This window comes from Petaurus breviceps, unplaced genomic scaffold (genome assembly GCF_028583685.1).
Source record: "Petaurus breviceps papuanus isolate PSGF00001 unplaced genomic scaffold, PetGlider_PUasm1.0 38, whole genome shotgun sequence".
Lineage (NCBI taxonomy): Eukaryota > Metazoa > Chordata > Mammalia > Diprotodontia > Petauridae > Petaurus > Petaurus breviceps.
In genome coordinates this window covers 23,884,033-23,899,765 of record NW_027186304.1, presented here as the reverse complement: position 1 = coordinate 23,899,765, position 15,733 = coordinate 23,884,033, and the positions used below count along the sequence as shown (strand labels likewise).

The following is a 15,733-nucleotide window of genomic DNA, read 5'->3' as shown; positions in this document are numbered from 1 at the left end:
GGGGAGGGCTTATTTTCGGGATAGGTCTTATTATCAGGGAAACACAGGTAGTAGAGTAAGAACCGGTGCTATAATGCATCCCCTCAAAAGTCTGTAGTACTAGCTTTCTCAAGAATATATAGAATCCCAAGGAAATTGGGTTCTAGATTAGAGCACTTGTGGTAAGGAGAGTTAAGTTACAGCTCCTGGAAGTCCTTTTGCTGGAGTAACTGAGATGTTCATGTTAGTCATGAAGTACCTTCCTGGGGGTTTCCTTTGTAGGGTCCTGGAGCTTTAGGATAGCTGTGAATTTAGTTTGTCCTCTCCCAATGCAGACACTGTCTCCAGTTGCTACTGTCCCCAGGGATGCTATCAAAATGCCAATGAAAAGTCCAAATTATCTGACCCTCCAAAATTCACAAAGTTGGGGGGGGGGAATGGTTGGAGAGACAGAGACTCAACTCCTTCCCTCCCCCCCACCAGTAATTCCTTCTCCAGGACTTGACTGGAACACTGCTCTCCCCTCTAAATTGCTAGACATGAAAATTAAATTGAGTTCTAAATTGGCTTGTTTTATAAAAAACTCACAGAACATACATTAGTGTAATGCTTTAGATTGAGTTGAGATTTTTTTCACCTGATAAACATACCAGGGTGTAGAATCTTCTTAGTTTAAGTAGGGTGGCATGATGGACTCAATGACCACCCTCCTCTTTTATAGTTTCTTCTGTCTCCACAACCTATGTCCCCTTCTTTCTACTCAAATGATTCTGCTTTAGACTATTGTAATAGTCTCCTAGTTGCTTCAGGTTCTTGCTTCAGGTTCCTTTCTTCTCCTGCCTTCCACACAATCACCAAAGTCATATTCCTAAAACTGATGTCTGACCTCTTCATTTCCTCAGCTTTGTAAACTCTAGTGGTTTACTCTAGTTCCCGGCCCAAGCTCTACTTCTTGGCTGTATTTTGGGCCCTCCTGGCTTAGAGTGCACAGCAAAGGTAACTGTTTCTCTTTGGAACAGCAACTCTGAGGGCCTTCCCCTCCTAGCTTGATTTTTTTTTCTTTTTTTCTAATTAAAGGGGCCATCCCTTCACTCACTTCTTAAAGAGACCTATTCATTTAATGGGCTGTTACCTCTCTCAGAGGGAGTGCCTGAAAAGGCCTTAGCCTAAAAGGGCCAGGGTCTCCCATTGTATCCTGAGTCATCTCCAGTCGTCCTGGTGGATATCCAGTCACTGGATCCAGATGGCTCTGGAGGAGAAAATGAGGCTGGTGACCTTGCATAGCCCTCCCTCACTCACATCAGTGTCAACCGAAAATCATGTCATCGTCTCCCTGATGTCATGGTCCTCTTCCAAAACAAAGGATAAACACAGCAACTTCTAGGATCAAATACATACTCCCCTGGTTGAGTGTTAAAGCCCAACATAACCAGGTTTTGAAGTATGTGTTACTTCCCTTCTTGTACTTTGACATCTAGGCAAATTAGTCTTCTTACTCTCCCATCTCCAGGTTTTGAACAGACTGCCCAGCATCTGGCATTCCTTTGTCACTTCTAAGTTTCTAAATCCCTAATTTCTTTCGGAGCCCAGATAAGGTGTTATCTTCCACATGAGACCTCATACCTGTCTCCCATTTGAGAGTGCCTCTTTCATTTTTTAAATTTTATATATTTGTTTATTTATCTACATATTGCTTCCCCCTGTGTAATAATATAAGTTCTTTGAGGTCAGGGACTGTTTTATTTTTAATGTATCTATACACAGTGCCTGGCATATAATAGGAGCCTAATGAGTGGTTATTGATTGATAATTAGATAATTATCCTTTTTAGTAAACTGATCTGAGTAATGTGAATGCCTTGATGTCTGTTACCTTTCCTAGATATTTGGTTGAAAAGCTTTATTTCTCATCAAAAGGATTTTCCTATATCAGTAGTCACTTGGGGAGGTAATTTAAGGAAGAGGACTCTCCCTAATCCAATAAAATCATAGTATCTCTAGACTATTCTGATTTCCACTAGACATGTGTCCCTGTTTTCCATGGGAAGGACAAGCTGCAAAGCTACTAGAAATATATTTCTATAGGTACTAAGGTCCCCAAGACTTGTTACCAGCTGTTGAATAAATATAACTTCTTCCTTTTGAGCTTTTCCTTGGCCACCTACCTTTCTGTATTTTCTCTGTCTGGACATGTTAGGGCCCCTCCCTCTGTTCTGAGAGTCTTAGATGCCTGTATTTAAGAGCCCTTTTGCTCTAACTTGCTAATACTTTGGGCATGTGTCTTCCCGTACCTCACCTTCAACTTGGTAATCAAGTGCTTACTTTCTATGCAGGCTAGTTATTCGAGTTGGATGGATGATCCATCATCTCAGGCCAGGTTCCTCAGTTTCTAGCTTTCTTTTATTTAGCACACTTGAACTAGGAGCAGATAACAGCTGACTGTACTATTTAAGGATCATTCAGGTGGTGGTTATGGTGAGGTCAGGAGAGCATGGAAGGAAGTGAAGGGATCCTTGGTTATGGGACACCATGACTACTGGAATAAAATTTAGACCATTCTACCAATTTTGGTGTGTTTAACCATCTCTATCTACCTGAAACACTTCCTTTCTTTGGCTATTAGGATGTTGCTTCCCTGATTGATCTGTGCTGAATCATTATTTGTCTCCCATCCCCTTTACATAGGTTTTCTCAAAGTGCTCAGTCCATAGGCTTATATGCACTTTCTCATTGTGATCTCATCCACCCTTTTGTGTTTAGTTGTCATTTCCCCCAGATGACTCCAAAATATATATGTCAAGTTCTCATGTTGTTCTACAGGGAGCCCTTCCTATTCTTTCTTAATTCTAGTTCCTTTCCTCTGTTGATTGCTTCCTATTTATCCTTTATATAGCTTGTTTTACATAATAGTTTACATGTTGTCTCCCCTATTAGATTGTGAGCTCCCAGGGGTCAAGGACTGTCTTTTCCCTGGCGCATAGTAGTTGTTTAATAAATACTTGACAGACTACTGTCTCCGACTCCACTTCTGTATCTCCATCTATCTATCTGACTGACATCTCACTTAGTATGTCTAAAATTTAAGTCATGATGTTCCCTGTCCCTTTACCAAACTTTACAGTTTTCTGGATGGGACCACCATCCTAATCATAGCCTTGGAATCACCTTTGACTCTTTCCTCTCCCTCATGGATCAGGTCCAGTCAGTTGTCAAGTCCTGATGATTTTACTTGCACAACATCACTAACGTGTTACCTTGTCTTCACACACATTGCCACTGCTCATGGTTCTGTTTTTCATCAGCATTCGATAGGCTATTGTAATTAGCCTCTTATTTCTTTCTTCCTAGGGCATTGGTCTATCCCATTGCTTTTAAAATAAAATATAAACTCCTTTGAAGCCTCTTACAATTTGACTCCAGACTAACTTTCCAGCCTTATTTCACACTGTTCTTTTTTCATCTTTTTATGCTGTAGCTTAACTGGACCCTTAGCTGTTCCTCAAACTCAGTGTGCTATTTCCTGCTTCTGTTTAAGCAGATGACTCCCATATCTACATATCCAATCTTCATCTCTATCCTGAGCCTCAGTTTTGCCTCTGCAATTCCTTGTGAGACATCTCTACTTGGATGACCCATAGACATCTCAAACTCATCACATCCAAAATGGAACTCATTCACTTTTCCTAATCTTATCCCTCTCCCTAACCTCCCTAGTTCAGTGGAATGCACTATGTTCCTAAGAGGCACCTAGGTTTGTAACCTAGGAGTCATCCTCAGCTTTTTAGCTCTCACTCTCCTCTGATAGCCAGTGACTTGCTAAATCTTTTTGATTCCATATCTTCAGTATTTTTCTCACCTGACCCTTCTCTCCACTCATGGCATGACCACTTTAGGTCAGGCTTTCAACACTTCTTATCTGGAATATTTCAGTAAACTCCTGTCCTTGCCCGTTGTAGCTGCTTAATAAATGTTGAATTTAATAGTGACAATAGGAAGTTATTATGGATGTTCTCAGCGTAAATTATGTAATGAAAATGGTCTTTTGAGGAAGAGAATTCTATAAGTTGTTCGAAGATTAGAGCAGGAAGAACTAGGTGGGTAGTCTTTTAATAGAAAATTGGGGTTTTGAGAATCTGAAGCAGGGTGGTAGCTGGAAAGAGAAGAGAAATTGTGAGGTTTTTAGTGTATAGTGAAATGGATTAAAGGGTAGAGGTTTTGAATTTTTGTTAATTCTCTCTACATTATATACTTTAGTAGAGTAAAATGTTTATTTAAAATTCATCTTAAAAGGTGTCTCCCATGGGTATGTCAAAATTATATTAGGCAAGGAATAAAACAAATAAATAAGTTTGATGTTCACCACTTTTATGGAGGTGGTCTGGTACATATTTCAAGTTGATGAAGTCATATGCTTGGTGAGGTTCTTCAGGTTCTCCTCTTTGTAGATGAAGTTGTGTTGATTTCATCAAGCCCTAGAATGTTTGGGGGCCTTCTGGCTGAAATCCATAACCAGTCAAAGGAGTATGTATGGTCTATCATCCACTCAGACCAACTGGTAACCTCACAGATTGACAAGGTGACAAAAAATGAAAAAAGCAATCTTTAATTTACTCATCATTCATATCATATAATTGTGGCATTTCCCCAAGGCTCCTATCGATTTAATTATCATCTCTATGCAGATGACTCCCAGATCTCTATATCTCCAGTGTTAAGTCTTTCCTATGAGCATCAGTCCTTCATCGTTGTCTATTGGACATTTTAAAGTGAACATCTCAAAGAAATTTTAAGTTCCACATAGACAAAACAGAACTCACTATCTTTTTCTCCAAACCTACTTCTCTTCCATACTTACCTGTGTCTAAGGCACCATTCTTCCAGTCTCCCAGGTTTGTAACCTTGGAGTTATCTTTGACCTTATTCTCCCTGAACCCCACATATCCAATTAGTTGCTACGTTTTGTTAATTCTACTCCTGAATGTTTCTCTCATCTGACTTCTCTATTAACACAGCCACTAACTTAGATCAAGACTTTATCACCTCTTGTCTGTACTGTTTCAATGTACAATTTCCCTAATTGATCTCTTTGCCTCAAGTTTCTTCATCAGCCACATGATTGCAGAAGTAATTGTCCTGAAACAATTGTCTGACCATGTGACTCCCCAACTCAGTAAACTCAAGTGGTTCGCTTTTTCCTCTGTGTTCAAATATGAGCTCTTTTGTCTTTTAGAGCCATTAGAATCAGATTTCAATCTCTTTTTTGGGGGTGGGGGCAGTTGGCATTAAGTGACCTGCCCAGGGTCACATAGCTAGTAAGTGTCTGAGGCCAAATATGAGCTCAAGTGCTCCTGACTCCAGGGCTGGTGCTCTTTCCTTCATGCCAACTAGCTGCCCTCCTCCTGAAATCTCTGTTAAGAGACTTAACGTTATTCCCTTTTTCACCCTGTATATCAGTACTGTCTAACTTTCTATTCCTCGTCCAGGACACTCCATCTCCCGTCATTGTGCCTTCTCACTGGCTAATCTGAAAGCCTGGAAATGAACTTTCTCCATACCTACATCTCATAAAATCCCTCTCTTCCTTTCAATATTCAGTTCAAGCAGCACCCTGTCTTGAAAACCTTTCTTTACCCCTCCTCATTCCCATGCTTATTCTCCCTAATTAACTTGTATTTATTTTATTTTTATATGTATGTATGTTTCTGTTGTGTCTCCTAATAAAATATAAGCTCTTGAGATCAGGATTGTTTAATTTTTTTGTCTTTATATACCTAGTGCCTGGCACAAAGTAAGTGCTTAATAAATGTTTGTTGATGCCCTTTATTCCAGCAGTCTTTAAGGGTAGGTAATACAAGTAGCAGAATTCCATTTTCACAGTGAGTAAACTGAAGCAGAGACAAATAGAGGGATTTGCCCAGTATCACGCTGCCAGTGCTATCACAGAGATGCCCTGCAGGGGCCTATTTGTCATGCTCTAGGTGACTGTAGGTTCAGTATTTGTTAGGTTTCTTTTAGCTTTAAAGTTTTCAGAGGCAGCACACATAGTGCAGAAAGAATTGCGTCAGAATTGAGAAGACGTGGATTCATATCCTGCTTCTAACACATACTGTCATTGTGACCCTGAGGATGTCATTTAAACTCTCCATGCTCTCAGTCAAATTTACAGAACAGTAAGTTGCAGAATTGTTGATCCCCGGTGGTAGAGGATGTTTACTCAAGAGTATCTACATCAGTGAAATGACAAATTTGGTTAAAAATACCAAGGTACCTTATTGGTGGAGTTGTGAACCGATTTAGTCATTCTGGAGAGTAATTTGGAACATTGCTTTAAAGGGCTATAAAACTGTGCATATTCCTTTGTATAATTTTTCAGGCATCTAGTTGCCTTGTTTTGTTTTACCCTGAAATACACTTTCCTTTCAGGCTAGGAACTCTTTAAGGATAAGGGATTGTCTTACCTGAACTTTGCATAGATTAAGGGCTTAACAAATATTTATTGAATTGGGAAAAAAAGATTTTTCAAGTAGACTTTCTATGATAAGCTTCTTAAGTTCATAGTCATGAGAGATGAATTCTTTTAGTAAACAGGTAAAATTACCCTAGTTATGGTTAACCATTATTTGAATGATGTAGCCTAGTACATTTGAAAGAGTGCTGAATTTGGAGTCCAGAAGTCAGGTACCAGCTCTGCTCCTCACTGTGTAACTTCAAGCATCTTCTGCTCTTAGGGTTTCACCTTCTTAATCCATAAAACAAAGAGATTGAACTAGGTGACCTTTAAGTTTCTTTCGTGTTCTTAGGTATATAATTCTGTGACCACCTAAATCCAATTGAATATCAGTAGAACATAGAAGAAAGCACTGTTGTTCTAAGTGTTTCTTGTTTTATGGAATGTTTTTTGAACTATAAGCAATACAAAAAGTGGTAATATCAGAACCACAAGAATCAAAATGGGAAGGAACTGTTTCCCTGAAGTCCCAGCTCGGTCGCTCCTTCTGGAAGCCTTTCTTGGACCGCCACCCAAGCGCTGATGCACACTGGGGTGCACGCGCACCCGTGCAAACACGCGCAGCTCTTCGTGTCGTGGCTTCCTCGTCATGGCTGAACTTTTTGAGGGTGGGGACTATTTTTTCTCATCTTCATATCCAGAGCACTTGGCACCTTGCCTGGCACGGGGTGAGCCCCAAATAAGCACGGAACTCATTTGGAATGTATTTGTTTCCTTCTCAACTTCCTCTGTGCAAGAATTACCTCAATAGGGGCAGCTAGGCGGCCCAGTGAATAGAGCATCGACCCTGAAGTCAGAAGGACCTAAGCTCAAACCCAGCCTCAGATACTTGACACTTAACTATATGTGTGACTTTGGGCAGGTCACTTAACTCCAATTGCCTACCCCCCTCCAAAAAAATTAAAAAAAAGAATTAACTCAGTAACATCCTTGACAAGTGGCTCTCAGTTCAGCCTTTGGCTTAAAGATGTCCTCTGACTCTTGAAGCAGGTTTTTTTTTTTTTTTTTGGATAGCTATTATTGTTAGGAAATTTCTCCTAATGTCAGGCCTTAATTTTCATCCCCAAAGTTAGGCCAGATACGGGTAATCCTTCTTTCACATGATAGCCCTTCAAGTAATTAGAGACAGCCACCAGTATACTCTCTATTTTCTACAGACTAAATATCACCAATTCCTTCAACCAATCTAGATATGGTACGGACTTTTAACCATTCTGCTTGCCCTCCTTTGGACTCTCTTCATTTTATCAATCTCTTTCCTAAACTGTGCCTTCCAGAAAAGAACAAAATTCTCTTTATGTGGTCTAACCAGGATAGACTCCTGCTATACGAGCTATCACCTTCTTAGTTTTGAACACTTGCCTCTTTAAATGCAGCCTAAAATCATATTAGCTTTTTTGTATTTGCTGTGTCATAGTTATTGATTGTTTCCTTGGTTCCTCAAACTGGATTGTTTTTTTTTTTTTAAGACATTGCCAGCTTTGTTACGGGTAAAAGATGATAATAAAGGAGTTAAATAAACAAGTATTATTTCCTACATGAAAAGATTTTCCAGTCTATTTACTTAATATTTCTTAGAATAATTAGGAGTTAATTCTAGTTTTTACTTCTTTAAAAATGTACTAATTTTTACTAAAGGTTACTTTAAGAAAAATCAAGTATACTAGAACATTTCACAAACTACTCACATTTTCTTCCTTTTGGCAGACCTGAACCAATTCTTGTTTGAGCTAATTATCTTTTGGCCTAGAATCAGGAACACCTGGGTTCAAGGCTGACTTCAGACACTTATTAGTTGTGTGACCCTGGGCAAGTTGCTTAAGCTCTGTCTGTCTCAGTTTATTTAAACTTTAAAATGGGAATATAGCACCTCCCTCACAGGGTTGTTGTGAGGATTGAATGGAGTATATGCTTACACAGTGCCTGGCTCATACTAGACTCTTCCTAATTGTTTCCTCCCTTCTGTTCTACCTAACCAGGCATAGATATTGGTCTGTGGAAAGGCTAGTGACTACCAAGGGCTAAGAAAAAAGGCATTGCCCTTACACTATAAGAAAAACAACTCCCTATTTCATTTTCATATATGAAGGTCAAAGACCTGAAGAAGAAAAAAGATAATTGTTGAAGACATTTCATATGTACTTTTATAAACATTCTGCCTTGCTCTGATATACTATGAGGTCAGCTATAAAAGTTGCCATATTTTTATAAGGTAAAAGTCTGGTAACAAAAGTTCTTTTTTTTTTTTTTGCTTTTTGGAGGGCAGTTGGGGTTAAGTGACTTGCCCGACATCACACGGCTAGTTTTTTTTGTGTTGTGTCTGAGGCTGAATTTGAACTCAGGTCATCCTGACTCTAGGGCCAGTGCTCTATTCACTGTGCCACCTAGCTGCCCCAACAAATGTTCTTGTTGTAAAATTCTTGAAGCTTTAAAAAAAATTTTAATCCAACATCCTCTCTTAATTTAGGAAGCTAAAGGAGCACACCTTCACAAAATCATGTAATTTCAGAGTTGACCAGGGATGGCCCTTGCCAAGGGCACACATTCAGTATATGTCAGAGTTGGGACTTGAACCATTTTTTCCTGCCCCTTAAGCCATCTCTATTTCTATTATATATTAATACTTCATATCAATTAAAGATACCACAGAGAAAGATTTTAAACCAGACTTTCTTTTTTGATATAGTTACTAAATTGATAGATCAAAAGAATACCATTATGAAATATTAATATAGATGTTCGTATACTTGAATTTCAGCTAAGTATTTGGTAGTCTCATAATATCTTCAGATAAGATAGAAAATGTGGGCTGAAGGACAGCATACAGTTAAAAGGCTTTGGAACTGGTTGAATGATCAGATCCAAGTAATGATGAATCAGTCTGTCATCATAGAGCCATTTTGTTTTTTGTTTGTTTTATGAGTTGCCATGACCCATGAAGAATTCTTCCTAGAGCAAGCATTCTACTGATGAAGACCCCTTCTGTACTTAGACATTCTTCTTAGTATGGTACTTGATCCTGAGAAGCAGTTTATTGCCCAGACCAAGAAATAATCATGCAAGAGAAGTGGTATAAAGGGCATCAGCAGAAAGATGTAGAACCAAAAAAGGGAGCGGTCTGATTATGTATCAGTACTGAAGAACAAACAATAGACTGTACATGTACCCCATAACTATCCATACTCAATAAACAGGTTTAGATCCAGAGATCTAAATATAGGGATTTGTCCTTAAGATGTTAAGTAAACCCCTGCAGAGATTTTATGAGAGAGCATGGTAAAGGGTCACATAGAATGAGAAGACATAGATTGTAGTCATTGCTCCTGGGGTGAATATCCACATCAATGGGGTTACTTTCAGTTAAGTACTAAAGTAATAAACCTGAAGTGATGTTAATAGTGAAGATGTACCCCAGGAAATATGTCTTAGGTCCTTTTCTCCTCGACATTTTTTAATCTATGACATGAATGATGAGGCATAGTTAGCATGGGTATCTCTTTTGTGCATTATGCAAACCTGGGAGTGATATAGACAACAGAATCAAGATTCAGAAAGATCTTATCAGGTTAGAGTACAGACTCAAATATAATACAATAAAAAAATTTTAAATGATACCAATGAAAATTTTATAAATTAATTTATTTTTAGTTTTCAACATTCACTTCCATAAACTTTTTTTTTTTTTTAAGCAATCGGGGTTAAGTAACTTGCTCAAGGTTACACGGCCAGTTATTTCTGGGTGTGGTGCTGAGTATCTGAGCCTAGATTTGATCCAGGTCATCCCGACACTGGAGCCAGTGCTCTTACTCGCTGAGCCACCTGGCCGCCCCTAAGCAATTGGGGTTAAGTAACTTGCTCAAGGTTGCACGGCCAGGTGTTTCTGGGTGGGTGCTAAGTGTCTGAGCCCAGGATTCGATCTCCAGGTCTTCTCAACACTGGAGCCGGTGCTCTTACTTGCTGTGCTACCTGGCCGCCCTTCCATAAACTTTTGAGTTTAAAATTTTCTCCCCCTTCCTCCTTCTCAGATGACATGCAGTCTGATATAGGCTCTCCATAGACATTCATGTTAAACATATTTTAACATTAGTCATGTTGTAAAGAAGAATTAGAACCAATGGGAGGAACCATGAGAGAGAAGAAACAAAATAAAACAAAAAAAAAAAAGAGAGATCAAATAGTATGCTTCGATCTGCATTCAGCCTCTGTAATTCTTTCTTTGGATGTGGACAGCATTTTCCATCACGAGTCTTTTAAGAGTTGTCTTAGATCCTTGCATTGCTGAGAAGGGCCAAGTCTATGAAAGTTAGTCATTGCGCAATGTGGCTGTTACTATGTACAGTGTCCTGGTTCTGCTCATTTTACTCAGCATCAGTTCATATAAGTCTTTCCAGGTTTTTCTGAAGTCCGCCTGTTCATCACTTCTTATAGAACAGTTGTATTCCATTACATTCATATACCACAACTTGTTCAGCCATTCCCCAGTTGATGGGCATCCCCTCAATTTCCAATTCTTGGCCACCACAAAAATTGCTGCTAAATTTTTGTACATGTGAGTCCTTTTCCTGTTTTTATAATCTCTTTGGAATACAGACCTAGAAGTGATATTGCTGGGTCAAAGGGTGTGCACAGTTTTATAACCTTTTTGCCATACTTCCAAATTGCTCTCCCCCAACAATACATTAGTGTTTCAATTTTCTAATATCTTCTCCAACATTTATCATTTTCCTGTTTTGCCATGTTAGCCCATCTGATAGGTGTGATGTGGTACTTCAGAGTTGTTTTGATTTGCATTTCTCTAATCAATAGTGATTCAGAGCATTTTTTCACATAACTGTAAATAGCTTTAATTTCTTCATCTGAAAACTGCCTCTTCATATCCTTTGACCATTTATCAGTTGAGAATTTGACTTATTCTTATAAATTTGACTCAGTTCTTATAAATTTGACTCAGTTCTCTATATATTTTAGAAATGAGGCCTTTATCTGAGACACTTGATGAAAGATTGTTTCCCAGCTTTCTGCTTCCATTCTAAGCTTGGTTGCGTTGACTTTGTTTGGGCAAAACCTTTTCAATTAAATGTAATCAAAATCATCCATTCTGTATTTCATAATGCAATAAAAATCTTAAAAGACTTCAAGAAAAGGTAAATCCTCTTTTAAAAAAAAAAACAACCCTGGTTTCTTAGACTGGAAGCACAGCAGAATGCCATAGGTATTCCTAGATTACAACATAGGCATTTAAACAAAACTTTCATCCAATCCTTGTGGATAAAGTAGGAAAGTGTGGACTAGAAAAGAAGACATTTTAGTTAGGGCAGGGGTTCTTTAAATTTCTTTTTGTACCATGAATCTATTTTGCAGTCTGTTGAAGGCTATGAACTCCTCCTCAGGAAAAAAAATGCATAGGTATACAAAGGAAACTTAAGTATAAAGAAGTAAAGATGTGATTTTTGCTTCTCATCCAAGTTCATGGAGCCCTTGAAATATTTCCATGGATGCCAGTATACCTCAGGTTAAGAATGTCCAAGTTAGGGGGGATTTCAAACTATTTAACTAGACTCAAAGGTGGTGATGAATGTGTTAATGTCAATTTGAATAGAGTCTCTAATGGAGTCCCTCATGGATTTTTCCTTGACCCTGTTCTTATCAACATTTTAACGAATGATTTGTGTAAAAGCATAGGTGATAAGTGCATCACATTTGAAGATGATACAGATCTGGAAGGGACAACTAACTAATTGATTAAAAGAATCAGTATCCAAAACTATCTCAACAAGTCAGAAAGATGGCCAGTTCCACTAAGGTGAAATTTAAAAGAGATAACCTAGTGCTATTAGAATATGTTAGCCTCCTTTCTTTTGTGCTTTTAAAAATTAATTCCAGGGTGGCTCAGCAAGTAAGAGCACTGGCTCCAGTGTCGGGATGACCTGGGGATCAAATCCGGGCTCAGATACTTAGCACCACACCCAGAAATAACTGGCCGTGTAACTTGAGCAAGTTACTTAACCCCGATTGCTTTAAAAAAAATTAATTCCCTTGATACTCTTGACATTTTCTTCTTCCCAAATGAATTTCGTTATTTTTTTTTTCTAGCTCTATAAAATAGACCTTTGGTGGTTTAATTGGTATGGCACTGAATATGTAAATTAATGTAAGTAGTGTTGTCATTTTTTATCATATTGGTTCAGCAAACCCATGAAAATTAATATTTCTCCACTTGTCTTTATTTTTGTAATGAGTATTTTGTAATTTTGCTCATATAGTTTCTCTTGTCTTGGCAGGTGGACTTCCCTGTCTACCATTTTATACTGTCTGTAATTATTTTAAATGGAATTTCTCTTTCTATTTCTACCTGCTGGATTTTGTTGGCAATAATACAAGAAATGATGATGATTTGTGTGGATTTATGTTCTGCAATTTTGCTAAAGTTGATAATTTTTTTCAGTTCTTTAGTTGATGCTATAGGGTTCTCTAAATAAACCATCATATGTACAAAAAGTGATCATTTTGTTTCTTCTTTGCCTGTATTTATTCCTTCAATTTCTTTTTCTTGTCTTATTGATACAGCTAGCATTTCTAGCACTATGTTGAATAGTAATGGTTGATAATAGACATTTTTTGCTTTAACACCCTTTCCTCTCCTTGATCCCCAAGCTTATTGGAAATGTCTCTAGTTTATTTCCATTGCATATAATTCTAGCTTCTGGATTTAAATAGAAGGCTGTTTACTCCTATGCTTTGGTTTTTTGTTTTGTCTGGTGCTTAGTAAGCTCTATATAAATGTTAGCTCTTATTTAGATTTTTATTATGTGACTGCAAAAAACTGGAAGCAACCTTAAAGTTCAGCAATAAGGACGAGATTAAATTATGGTACATTAATGTAATCAAATTCTTTAATACAATTAATACAGGAAGGTAAAAGGAAAACAAGTCTGGAAAACCTTTTTGAAATAATGAAAAATGAAAGAAAATAGAACTAGTAAAATGGTATATACATCAACTATAGTTAGATGAGGAAAAAGTAAATGAGAATAAAAAAGATGAGAGTTTTGATGGGGATTTGGAGAAAGTGATTAAAATAGCGTTATGCTTTTAAAATGAAACCTCGTTAACAAATATAAATAGCTACTGAGCAGGATTAGTTGTGATTTTCATTGCCACATTTCTAATGAAGCATTTTAAAAAGAAAAAAATTATTGCTGTTGTAATTTCTCTGTTTTATTTTGTTTTTACTTTATCATTGCATTCATAGTATTTTACTTTTCCTTTTTAGATATTTCTGTACTGATTTGGCCAGTGCTAAGCAAAGTAAAGAATTAAACCTGGTCACAACCAACTGATACTTACTACTGTGACCCTGCTTTTAGGTAATAGTTTTATTTGTTGTTTTTTGTGTGTTTTCCTGATTGTTGAGATAAGATTAAAAGTGTGAAGGTTTCCCAATAAGCATGCAAAAAAAATGTTTCTAGTTGTATTACTAGTGGAATTTTTGCATTAATGCCTCATTCTCATCTGGTGCTGCTAAAAACCAATGGTTAAAAATTGAAACAAAGAAAGTGACTTACGAAAAGTCAGAGAATTCTGTTTAGCTAGAACACTCACAGCCCATCACGATTATCTCCAATCCTGATTGGTCATTCTGAGAAAAGTGAGAATAAAAGTTCAAAGCCTGTTAATATTCACTGCTGTATTACATTACACAGGCACATTTACTGCATTATATGCTATTTCTAAGCTTCACAACTGTGGATTTCATAAAGCTTTTACCTCTGGAGTTTGGGGCTTAGCTACATTTAGTTATAGATTAGAGTACAAATTAAACTTGCTTAATAACATGCTAATTATGGGGTAAGCCTAATGTCTCTGCTTTTGTTTTATCTAGTGAGGCTTCTGACTTCTTTTTACATTCAAACTTTAGAGTCCAGAGTTATCTATACTCGTAAGAAAGAACAATTACTCTCTCAGCAAGTATTTATTAAGCATTTAGTGTGTTCTAAACACTCATTCTAAGTCAAAGTCATAAGTATAGAAAGGAAAAAAACCAAAAAAGTTCTTGCCCTCTTGGAGCTTATATTCTCATGAGAGTGACAACATACAAATAAATCTGAAAGTACTCACAAGATAAATGCTGAGTAGGGGCGGCCAGGTGGCTCAGTGAGTAAGAGCACCGGCTCCAGTGTCGGGATGACCTGGATCAAATCCGGGCTCAGATACTCAGCACCACATCCAGAAATAACTGGCCGTGTAACCTTGAGCAAGTTACTTAACCCCAATTGCTTAAAAAAAAAAAAAAGATAAATGCTGAGTAAATGGCACCAGCAGCTGGGAGAAACGCCTGCAGGAGGTGGCTGTTGAACGGTTGTTGGTTGGTTTTTAAATTTTTATTTATTTATTTTTGGTTTTCAACATTCACTTTTATAAGAGTTTGAGTTCTAAATTTTCCCCCTCCATCCTTTCTCCACTCCCCACCACAGCATGCAATCTGATATAAGCTGTACATGTATGATCATATTAAACATATTTCCACATTAGTCTTGTTGTGAAAGGAGAATCAGAACAAAAGGGGAAAATCACAAGAAAGGAAAAAATGGGAAAAAATAGTATGGTTCAATTTGCATTCAGACTCCATAGTTCTTTCTCTGAATGTATATACCATTTTCCATCATGAGTTCCTTGGAATTGTCTTAGATCATTGTATTGCTGAGAAGAACTAAGTCTATCAAAGTTGGTCATCGCACAATGCTGCTGTTACTTTATACTGAGTCTTAAAGGATGCCAGGGCTGTTAGGACTCTAAAGTGACTAGAGAGCATTCCAGGAATAGAGGGCCTCAGTGCAAAATGCACTGGATTATGTGATAGGAAGAGCAAGTAGATATGGAAGGGAGTAATGTATAAGAACACTGGAAACATGTTTAGGAAAGGGCCATATTGGAAAGAACTTTAAATACCAAATAGGCCATTTGATTTGAAGTCTCTCTTTTCCATTTCTCTTTATCTCAGAACCCCTTGACATCATCTCCCATTCTGTCCTCCTTTCCTTCAGTCTCTGCAAGGAGGTGGCCCCTCTTGCCAATATTAATTCTTGCATACATACCTTGATCCCATCTGCTTCTTTCTCCCAACAGATTACAAGTTCACTCATTCCCTTTCTATATTCTTTGAACCTATCCATTGGTTTCTTCCTATGTATTGGGCCTTCAAAAATGCCCAGTTGTCCTCAAAGTTTAAAAAGTCTTTACTAGCCTT

General features: G+C 37.7%; 1 protein-coding gene across 8 annotated transcripts in view; it reads left to right on the top strand.

Moving 5' to 3' along the window:
- ANKRD12 (ankyrin repeat domain 12) overlaps positions 1-15,733 on the top strand; it is a 209,358-nt gene that overhangs the window by 9,380 nt on the left and 184,245 nt on the right. For 5 of the 8 annotated variants that reach the window (XM_069099653.1, XM_069099658.1, XM_069099656.1 and 2 more), the window contains exon 2: positions 13,760-13,853. The exons of the other annotated variants lie outside the window; for them this stretch is intronic. The gene's annotated coding sequence lies outside the window, so the exon portion shown is untranslated. The remainder of the gene's footprint in view (positions 1-13,759; positions 13,854-15,733) is intronic. 8 annotated transcript variants of the gene reach the window in all.